The sequence below is a fragment of the Scleropages formosus genome, chromosome 5 (assembly GCF_900964775.1).
Source record: "Scleropages formosus chromosome 5, fSclFor1.1, whole genome shotgun sequence".
Lineage (NCBI taxonomy): Eukaryota > Metazoa > Chordata > Actinopteri > Osteoglossiformes > Osteoglossidae > Scleropages > Scleropages formosus.
In genome coordinates, this window is record NC_041810.1 from 37,210,984 (window position 1) to 37,220,825 (window position 9,842).

Consider the following 9,842-nt stretch of genomic DNA (forward strand, 5'->3'; position numbering starts at 1 on the left):
TCATCGAAAAAAAAGATGGGGGGTTACGCCCCTGTATTGACTATCGGGGGCTGAACAGTATTTGTGTGAAGTACCCACATCCTCTGCCTTTGATCACAGCCGCCCTGGAGAACATTCAGCAGGCGCAATGGTTCACGAAGCTAGACCTGAGAAGCGCGTACAATCTAGTCCGTATCCGGCAGGGTGACGAATGGAAGACTGCTTTCAGTACCACCCTGGGTCATTATGAATACCTGGTTATGCCTTTTGGTCTTGTGAACGCACCCAGCGTATTCCAGGCGTTTGTGAATCATGTGCTCGGGGACATGATCCACAAAGGCGTCCTGGTATATCTTGGCGATATCCTGATTTATTCTGATACGTTGGCCAGGCATGTACTGACTGTCCGACAGGTGCTCCAGAGACTGTTGCAAGACAGATTATATGTGAAGTTGGAGAAATGTGAATTCCACAAGCAGAAAGTCTCCTTCTTGGGGTTCGTACTTACCCGAGACGGCATTGCTATGGATCCAGATAAGGTCCAGACCATCCAGCAATGGCCTTGCCCGACCACCACTAAGGCTCTCCAGCGATTTTTGGGGTTCTCCAATTTTTACCGCCGGTTCATCGGGAACTTCAGCATGATCGTCGCACCACTGACAGCGCTTACAGCGAGTGAAACCCCTCGTCTCCCGTGGAACCCAGAAGCCCAACGAGCCTTCGAGAACCTCAAACTCAAGTTTTCTACAGCCCCCATCCTGCATCAACCCGACCCAGAGTTGCCATTCGTGGTGGAGGTGGACGCCTCAGAGTCAGGGGTAGGCGCTGTTCTTTCACAGAGGCAAGGTAAGCCCGTGAAATTATATCCTTGTGCATTTTTTTCCAGGAAACTGTCTGAGGCCGAACGAAACTACGACATAGGGAATAGAGAGCTGCTAGCAATCAAGTTAGCCCTAGAAGAGTGGAGACATTGGCTGGAAGGGGCACAACACCCTTTTTTGGTGCTCACTGATGATAAGAATTTGCAATATCTGCAGACAGCCCGGCGCCTCAACACGCGTCAGGCCAGGTGGGCGCTGTTCTTTTCTCGGTTCAACTTTACTGTCACTTACAGACCAGGTCCAAAGAACATCAAAGCGGACGCCCTTTCCCGGCTGCATGACGAAACGCAGGAGGTACCGGCACCAGACTACATCCTGCCCAGATCCTGCTTTGTGGCACCCGTTCAGTGGGACTTCACCCAGGACCTGGCCCAAGCCCAACAAGCGGACCCCGAACCACCAGGTAAACCTTCTGGAAAACAATACGTTCCACCAGGTCTGAGGACCACTCTCCTACAATGGGCCCATGACCATCCAGCGGCGGGGCACCCGGGGTTTGGGAAGACTCAGGCTAGGATCCAGCAGCTCTACTGGTGGCCGTCCCTCCGGGAGGACGTACAGGACTACATCCGGGCGTGTCCAGTCTGTGCTCAGTCCAAGGCTTCAAATCAGAGTCCAGCAGGGCTCCTGGAACCCCTGCCGGTACCCAACCGTCCCTGGACGCACCTAGCGTTAGATTTCTTAGTGGACCTCCCACTGTCAGATGGTAAGACCACCATCTTGACCGTGATCGATCGCTTTTCCAAGGGCTGTCGCTTGATTCCTTTGCCCAAGCTCCCCTCTGCCTTGGAGACAGCAGAGTTGCTATTTCAGCATGTATTCCGGCTCTACGGTATACCCGAAGACATAGTGTCCGACAGGGGTCCTCAGTTCACATCGCGTGTCTGGAGGGCTTTTTGGAAAAAACTCGGGGTCACGGTGAGTATGACATCGGGATACCACCCTCAAGCCAATGGGCAGGTAGAACGGCTACAGCAAGATATCGGTCGGTACCTCAGAAGCTACTGTCTTGAGCACCTAACTCACTGGGTTCGATATCTTCCGTGGGCAGAGTATGCCCACAATACGCTCACCCATACCTCTACAGGTGTCTCTCCATTCCAGTGCATCTTGGGGTACCAGCCACCATTGTTCCCATGGCAACCGGGATCCAGCGATGTGCCTGCTCTGGACTCTTGGTACCGAACCAGCAGCGAGGTATGGGCAGCTGTCAGACGACACCTCCAAGAATCGCAAACCCGTATCAAACATCAAGCCGATCGACATCGGCGGTACCTCTCCCTTACACCCGGACAGAGGGTATGGCTATCAACCCGGGGTCTCCAAGGACCATATATGTCACAGAAACTCAGCCCGAGGTACATAGGACCCTTTAAGATTATCCGCAGAGTTACCCCGGTCTCGTATCACCTGCACCTGCCCCAACATCTACGCACACACCCGACGTTCCACCTATCCTTCCTCAAACCCTTGGCCACCTCCCTACACCAGCCCGCAACCACGCCTCCAGACCCGATTCTCCTGCCTGACGGTGGTGCACCAGCGTATGCGGTAAGGGCGCTCCTGGATTCCCGCCGTCGCGGAGGGGTACTTCAGTATCTGGTAGATTGGGAAGGATACGGACCTGAGGAACGGTGCTGGGTAGCGGCACGAGACATCCTGGATCCGAGCCTCATCGCCGACTTCCACAGGAGTCATCCGGAACGGCCCGCACCTCGGCCTCGAGGCCGTCCCCCTGGTCGCCCTCGAGTGTTCGGGACCGCTTCTCGGGGCGGGGTACTGCCACGCCCACACCTCCGGGCCGACACGGAACACCTGGGACGCAACGCAGACTACAGCATAAAAGGCTGCGTCACACCACCAGCTGATGCGGAACCTTGATCTGCCTCCTCGTTAGCGACCTTCTCTAGCCATTTCCTGTTCCCGAACGCCTTCCCCGAACCCGTCCCTTGTTCCCCCGATCTCCTGCCTCTTTCTGATCATCGACCTCTTGCCTGTGTACTGACCTCGCCTTTTGGATCCTCCCTGTTACGACGTTCGCACCTCGAAGACCCTTTGCCTGTTCTCTGACCTCCTCTCTTGGATTTCCCCGAAGACACCACGATTACCGCTCTGCACTTGGGTCCGCCGCTGCCTGCAAGACCCGACCATGACAGTTTCGCAGTCGCTTAACATGATGAATAGCAAAGCTCAAAACGTGAAGGCGAAACAAAAGGCTCAGAGAAAGTCTGTTGAAATCAGAAAAATGGAAGCATCCAAAAGGCTCAGTTCATAATAATAATTAGTTTTGCGTCGAGCAGAGGCAGCTCTGACTGCAGGAGGCAGAATGGATTGAGGAGCACGGACGCTGAGTCATGCTAACACCAGGTTGTGAAGTGGTGGGCACAAGAAAACAGGGATGAGATAATCCTAGTTTAGTTAGTAGGTTAATCTTTTTTAGTTCAGTTTTGTGCTCTGCTTTCATCAGAAATTCTAATGTACTATCAAACCAAAGTACTACAAGTATTTTGTGTGTGTGTGTGTGATTAGTTTAGCTTTGAAAGCATAATCTCTAAATGCTGTAAAGTGATTTCACAATCGCTCATCAGAGAAATATCGCACTTGCTAGAAAATATTCCAGCACCGATTTAAGAAATAAGTTAATAAATAAAATTATTATTGAAAATTAAGTCAGTTCTCTGCTAGACTGGCATTTGTTGCCGGTTTTGTGTGGCACAAAAGCCTGAAATTCAGGAGAAGGAAGTGAGTTCAGGCATGTTTACTCTCAGAAGCAGAGAGATGCATGAAGTGCATGCAGGTCAGCACAAGACAATGCACAACCTCGTTACGGTGTTAAAAGGCAGTGTGTTTTCTCTGCACATCTTTCTCATTTCAACGTCTGCACTGGCTTCCCACCAGATGTTGCACGTGACATCTTTGAAGGCATATTACCAGTTGAGCTGGCACACTGCCTGAACTTGTTAATTTCAAAAAAATATTCACTTGACATTCTCAATGAGTCCATTCAGAAATTTCCTTATAGATGGACAGATAAGAGCAACCGTCCTCATGCTATTCCCAGGAGATTCCTGCTTAACAAAAGTATTGGAGGAAATGCTCACGAAAATTGGAGTCTTCTGAGGTTACTTCCACTTGTAGTTGGACAGTCGGTGCCCTCATCTGAGCCGGCCTGGCAGGTTATTTTGGACCTTAAAGATATCGTTGAATCAGTTGTTGCACCAGTGCACACGACACAATCCATTGCTTTCCTTGAAGCCAAGATATGTGACCACAGATTTAGGTTACAAGAGGTGGTTTCCGACTATAAAGCTGTTGCCAAAACATCATTTCGTGGAACATTATCCACAGATGATCAGTTCATGATGGCATATCACTTGGAGTCAGCCACAACTGAGAAGTCTGGCTTGAATGTTTCAGCTTTCTCAGCTGTCTCTGTTGACATTTTGCATCAAGAGGCCGGCGAATGGTGACACTTAAAAGATTCATACACGTACAAGGTTAGATTGCGGTAATTTATGTTGTGTTCGTTAATCGCATGAGTTGATACGATAATATGCTAAATATGGTAACAAGAGGGTTACCTAACATTTCTTGCCAGAGGACTAATTTTGTTTTTCGTAAAGACATAAGAATAGTCATTGTAAGAGTTTTGAGGGAAGATATCCAGTCCCCTATCTCTCTGAGCTAAATTACCCTCATGTTGCCATTTACTATGGAAATGTGCATGTTAAGGAATACATTTCTGAAGCACAACAAAAACAATGTTCAAATCTGTTTGTTAAAATAAATCATGTTCAAAGGAAGAACTACCACACAAACAAAAGAATTTTTGGTCATTCCGCTGAAAGAAAGTATTGGCAAAATTAATTGCATTTTAAAGGCAGATTAAAATTGTGTGGCAGTTCTTCCTTTGAACATCGGAGAGGTCTTCAACTCCCACCTCCGACAGAGCTTCAACCAGGTCCCGAGGGAGACTGGGGACATCGAGTCTGAATGGACTATGTTTCACGCCTCCATTGTCGGGGCGGCGGTTCGGAGCTGCGGCCATAAGGTCTCCGGCGCCTGTTGCGCCGGCAATCCCCGAACACGGTGGTGGACACCGGAGGTAAGGGATGCCGTCAAGCTGAAGAAGGAGTTCTATCGGGCCTGGCTGGCTCATGGGACTCCTGAAGCAGCTGACGGGTACCGACGGGCCAAACGGAGCGTGGCTCTGGCAGTTGCCGCGGCAAAAACTCGGGCTTGGGAGGAGTTCGGTGAGGCCACGGAGGAAGACTTTCGGTCGGCCTCAAAGAGATTCTGGCAAACCGTCCGGCGACTCGGGGGGGGGGGGAAGCGGTGTTCCACAAACACTGTTTACAGTGGAAGTGGTGCGCTGCTGACCTCAGCTGAGGATGTCCTCGGGCGGTGGAAGGAGTACTTTGAGGATCTCCTTAATCCCTCCGACACGCCTTCCGTAGAGGAAGCTGAGGCTGGGGACTTGGAGGGGCACTCGTCCATTACCCTGGCTGAAGTTGCTGAGGTAGTCAAAAAACTCCTCGGTGGCAAGGCTCCGGGGGTGGATGAGATCCGCCCCGAGTTTCTCAAGTCTCTGGATGTTGTGGGGCTGTCTTGCCTGACACGCCTCTGCAGCATCGCGTGGAGTTCGGGAACGGTGCCTCTGGACTGGCAGACCGGGGTGGTGGTCCCTCTTTTTTAAGAAGGGGGACCGGAGATTGTGTTCCAACTACAGGGGGATCACACTCCTTAGCCTCCCTGGGAAAGTCTATGCCAGGGTACTGGAAAGGAGAATCCGACCGATAGTCGAACCTCGGATTCAGGAGGAGCAATGCGGTTTTCGCCCTGGCCGTGGAACACTGGACCAGCTCTATACCCTCACTAGGGTGCTGGAGGGTTCGTGGGAGTTTGCCCAACCAGTCCATATGTGTTTTGTGGACCTGGAGAAGGCATTCGACCGTGTCCCTCGTGGCATCCTATGGGGGGTACTTCGGGATTATGGGGTTCGGGGCTCGTTGCTACGGGCTGTTCGTTCCCTGTATGACCGGGGCAGGAGCTTGGTTCGCACTGCCGGCAGTAAAAGTCAGACCTGTTCCCGGTGCATGTTGGACTCCGCCAGGGCTGCCCTTTGTCACCGATTCTGTTCATTATCTTCATGGACAGAATTTCTAGGCGCAGCCAGGGAACGGAGGGTGTCTGTTTTGGTGGCCGCGAGATCTCGTCTCTGCTTTTTGCGGACGATGTTGTCCTGCTGGCTTCATCAAGTCAAGACTTGCAGCGCGCACTGGGGAGGTTTGCAGCCGAGTGCGAAGCGGCGGGGATGAGAATCAGCACCTCCAAATCCGAGGCCATGGTTCTCAGTCGGAGAAAGGTGGATTGCCCCCTCCGGGTTAGGGGGGAAGTTGCTCCCTCAAGTGGAGGAGTTTAAGTATCTCGGGGTCTTGTTCACGAGTGAGGGAAAAATGGAGCGGCAGGTTGACAGACGGATCGGTGCGGCGCCCGCAGTAATGCGGTCATTGTACCGGTCTGTTGTGGTGAAGAGGGAGCTGAGTCGTAAGGCGAAGCTCTCAATTTACCGGTCGATCTACGTTCCTAGCCTCACCTATGCTCGTGAACTCTGGATCATGACCGAAAGAATGAGATCGCGGATACGAGCGGCAGAAATGAGTTTCCTCCGCAGAGTGGCTGGGCGCACCCTTAGGGATAGGGTGAGGAGCTCAGTCACCCGGGAGGAGCTCGGAGTAGAGCCGCTGCTCCTCCGCATCGAGAGGAGCCAGTTGAGGTGGCTCGGGCATCTGTTCCGGATGCCTCGTGGACGCCTCCCTGGGGAGGTGTCCCGGGCTTGTCCCACTGGGAGGAGGCCTCGGGGCAGCAGACCCAGGACACGTTGGAGAGACTACGTCTCCCGGCTGGCCTGGGAACGCCTTGGGATTCCCCCAGAGGAGCTGGAGGAGGTGTGCGGGGAGAGGGAAATCTGGGGGGCTCTGCTTGGACTACTGCCCCTGTGACCCGGTCCCGGATAAGCGGAGGAAGATGAATGGATGGATGGATGGATGGATGGATGGATGGATGGATGGAGGTTTCCTACAATAGTGCTTCAATAAAATTTTTCATAACCTATTTGCTTCTAACTAGTCACATTTATTAATGCAGCTGGGACTTTCCTCCAAAGGAACTTACCATGTTAAGATACCTCTTCAGCCATTTACACAGCTGAAGAATTTCATCAGAGTAATCGAGGGTAGGTACTTTGCTCAAGGGAACTGTAGCAGTAGCTGAGATTCAAACCTACCAACTTCAGGTCAAGAGGCAGCAGCACTCACCGCGACGCTACCAAGTGTCTCCGTGGGCTTTAAAAGGCAAACAGTTAAGGCAGTCAAGATGACATTAACCACTTTTTTTTTTTAGTGCTTACAAACACTTTTACCACGGCAACTCATCAACACGTTTCAAATGCACAGAGGTTCTCGCTTCTGGCTCCGTTGTGGTGGAATGACCTTCCCCTCTCACTCAGAACTGCCTACTTTTAAAAAGGGTCTGAAAACTCATCTCTTCCGGACCCATTTCGCCCAAGATCTCTCCCGCTCATGTATGGTTTAAATGTTCATGCACCATAACTTCATGAACGTCACCAGATAAAGCCTTCACTCAGCCACTACTCTGGCATCTTATTTGCTTGCTTGTGTATCTTCTAATATTAAATAAATAAATAAATAAAAAAATAAAAATTTTTAAAAAGAAAATTGGTAGGAGGATATCGGGATTTGTCTATCTTGTGTTTTATGCACCTCCTTGAATGATGAACCTCGGTGCAGCAAGTGGTAGGTAACAAACTAGGTTTACGTGGGTCATATGTCTCTTAATGTAATGCATAAATTGTACTTTTGCTGAGATGTACGTCGCTTTGGTCAAAAGTGTCTGCCAAATGAATAAGTGTAAATGTAAATGTGGCTCCAAACACTTGAGGTAGAATCCAGACACAGGAAATTAAGCTGACGTGATGATGCCATTAAAAGTCCTGAAATGACACCCATGAGCTACAGACTTTACACCAAGGATCTTCAAAGACCCGTGAAGGTAAACGTTAAGCGCAGGCTAAGGCAGTACCTCTCTGCATCGTTGTGCTCTTCCTCAGACATCCTACTGCAAAGGAAATCCTTCAAGGTGCAGGTATTTTCCATCCACTCAATGAGACCAACGCTGAGGGCAGAACCACAATGTATCGGATATGTATCGCACAGATGCTGCACAACGTTTCCCAGACACAAACCCATGGACACCATAACTAATTAAACATTGTGCCTTACTGACCACTGAGAGCTGACCTTAGAGTTGAGGCTAATTTGTTGAAATCATCAACACCCCACAGTAAACTGGTAAATTCCTTAGTTTGATTTATTATGGAAAGTAACCTAAATGATTACAGTGTGATATCCAGCATTGTTAACACTAATCAGTATTAATCTGTAAGTGACCTATTTGCTACATAAATTTCATTGACTGGATCCAAAAAACAAAGGCCATTATTCAAGATGCCTAGACAATAAAACAAAAATTGCAAAATGTATAAGAAAAAAAAGAATTAGGACAGTTGTATTAAAGCAATAACCACACACGTGCACACGCACAGAGAAAAATGGGAAAACGAGAGCGCACCGTGTTGTCATGGGGATGACTTTATAGATACGCAGCACCATGTTCTTCTGAGAGCAGGTGGCGTCACTCCGAAGGATGGTGTTCACGATGCTAAAAAGCTGCTCGGTGCGCTGGTGGAAAGGAGCTTTTGTGCTGTTTTGACCACGGTTTCGATGGTGTTGGGCCCGGGATAAGTCCTCGCTGATGTTGAGCCCCACGTACTAAACACAGCCCACCCTCTCCACTGCCGTCCCACTGATTAGAACAAGTGTGCGGTCTCCTCCCACAGTCATCTCCTTGGTTTTACCAACGTTCAGAGAAGAGGTTGTCGTGCTGACATGGTACTGAACGCTGAGCTATAATCAAGAAGCAACATTCTCACATATGCCCCTTTCCTGTCCATGTGTGAGAAGGCAGTATGGAGGGCAGTGGCAATAGCACCCTCCGTAGACCTGTTCTGGCAATATGCAAGTGCAGTGGGCCTAGGGTGTCAGGTGGCGAAGAGGGGATGTGAGATTTGACTAACCGCTCAAAGCACTTCATGATAAGTGATGCGAGCGCTGCAGGGCGGTAGTCATTTGAGCAGCTGAGTCTCCACGAGCATCCCTGCAGAGCACGGAGGCCGGTGGCTGGGCTCGTCCAGAGGTGGACCTCTCGCACCCTAAGTGAGAATCGTACCGCTAGACCACCAAGCATCCCTCGAGGTCACTTTTTGACCCACCTCGTGTTACTTTTCCAGAGCCCCGCATTTTCCAAACTGTACTTCTTCTTGGCCCGTTTGCTGGGCGGAGACGCTGGAAAGTGACACGGTCTGCCCCCTCGTTCATGAGCCATCAGGTACCGACCTTGTGGCGCAACGGTAGCGCGTCTGACTCCAGATCAGAAGGCTGCGTGTTCAAATCACGTCGAGGTCAGGCCTGGGATGTCGGCGACCCTCCGACGTGCACTCTCGAGCTAGGTCACAGAGTGACACAGAGCGCTTTAACACAAGCATGAGGCAAGAAGAGCAGTTGCAAACAAAGAAGACAGTTGACTAATGGCTACCATAACGAAGCCCTTTTATAGAGCTATGAGTATCCCTACTGGCCACCAGGGAAAGGAGCAAAAACTCCCAACTGAAAGTTGAGGGAGAAAAAGAAAACCTCTCGGGGTGCACAGGCCAGTGGCTGCCCATCGCTCCTGGGCATTCTAGTTTAAGTAACAATTGTAAGCCAGTTTAACAAGCAATAATGATATTGGTGCTAAATGGTGTCTTGGATCCCCAGCTAAGCATGGAACGCCTCGTTCATCATGGCAGTTGGTCAACATCCTCAGTCAGCATGGGATTCGTCTGTCACCAACGGTCAGCCTCCT

General features: G+C 50.5%; 1 non-coding gene across 1 annotated transcript; it reads left to right on the top strand.

Annotated features, from left to right (window-relative positions):
• The first annotated feature begins 9,331 nt into the window (after positions 1 to 9,331).
• trnaw-cca (transfer RNA tryptophan (anticodon CCA)) lies at positions 9,332 to 9,403 on the top strand. Its single transcript has one exon. It is a non-coding gene; the product is annotated as a tRNA-Trp (tRNA).
• Positions 9,404 to 9,842: the final 439 nt, after the last annotated feature.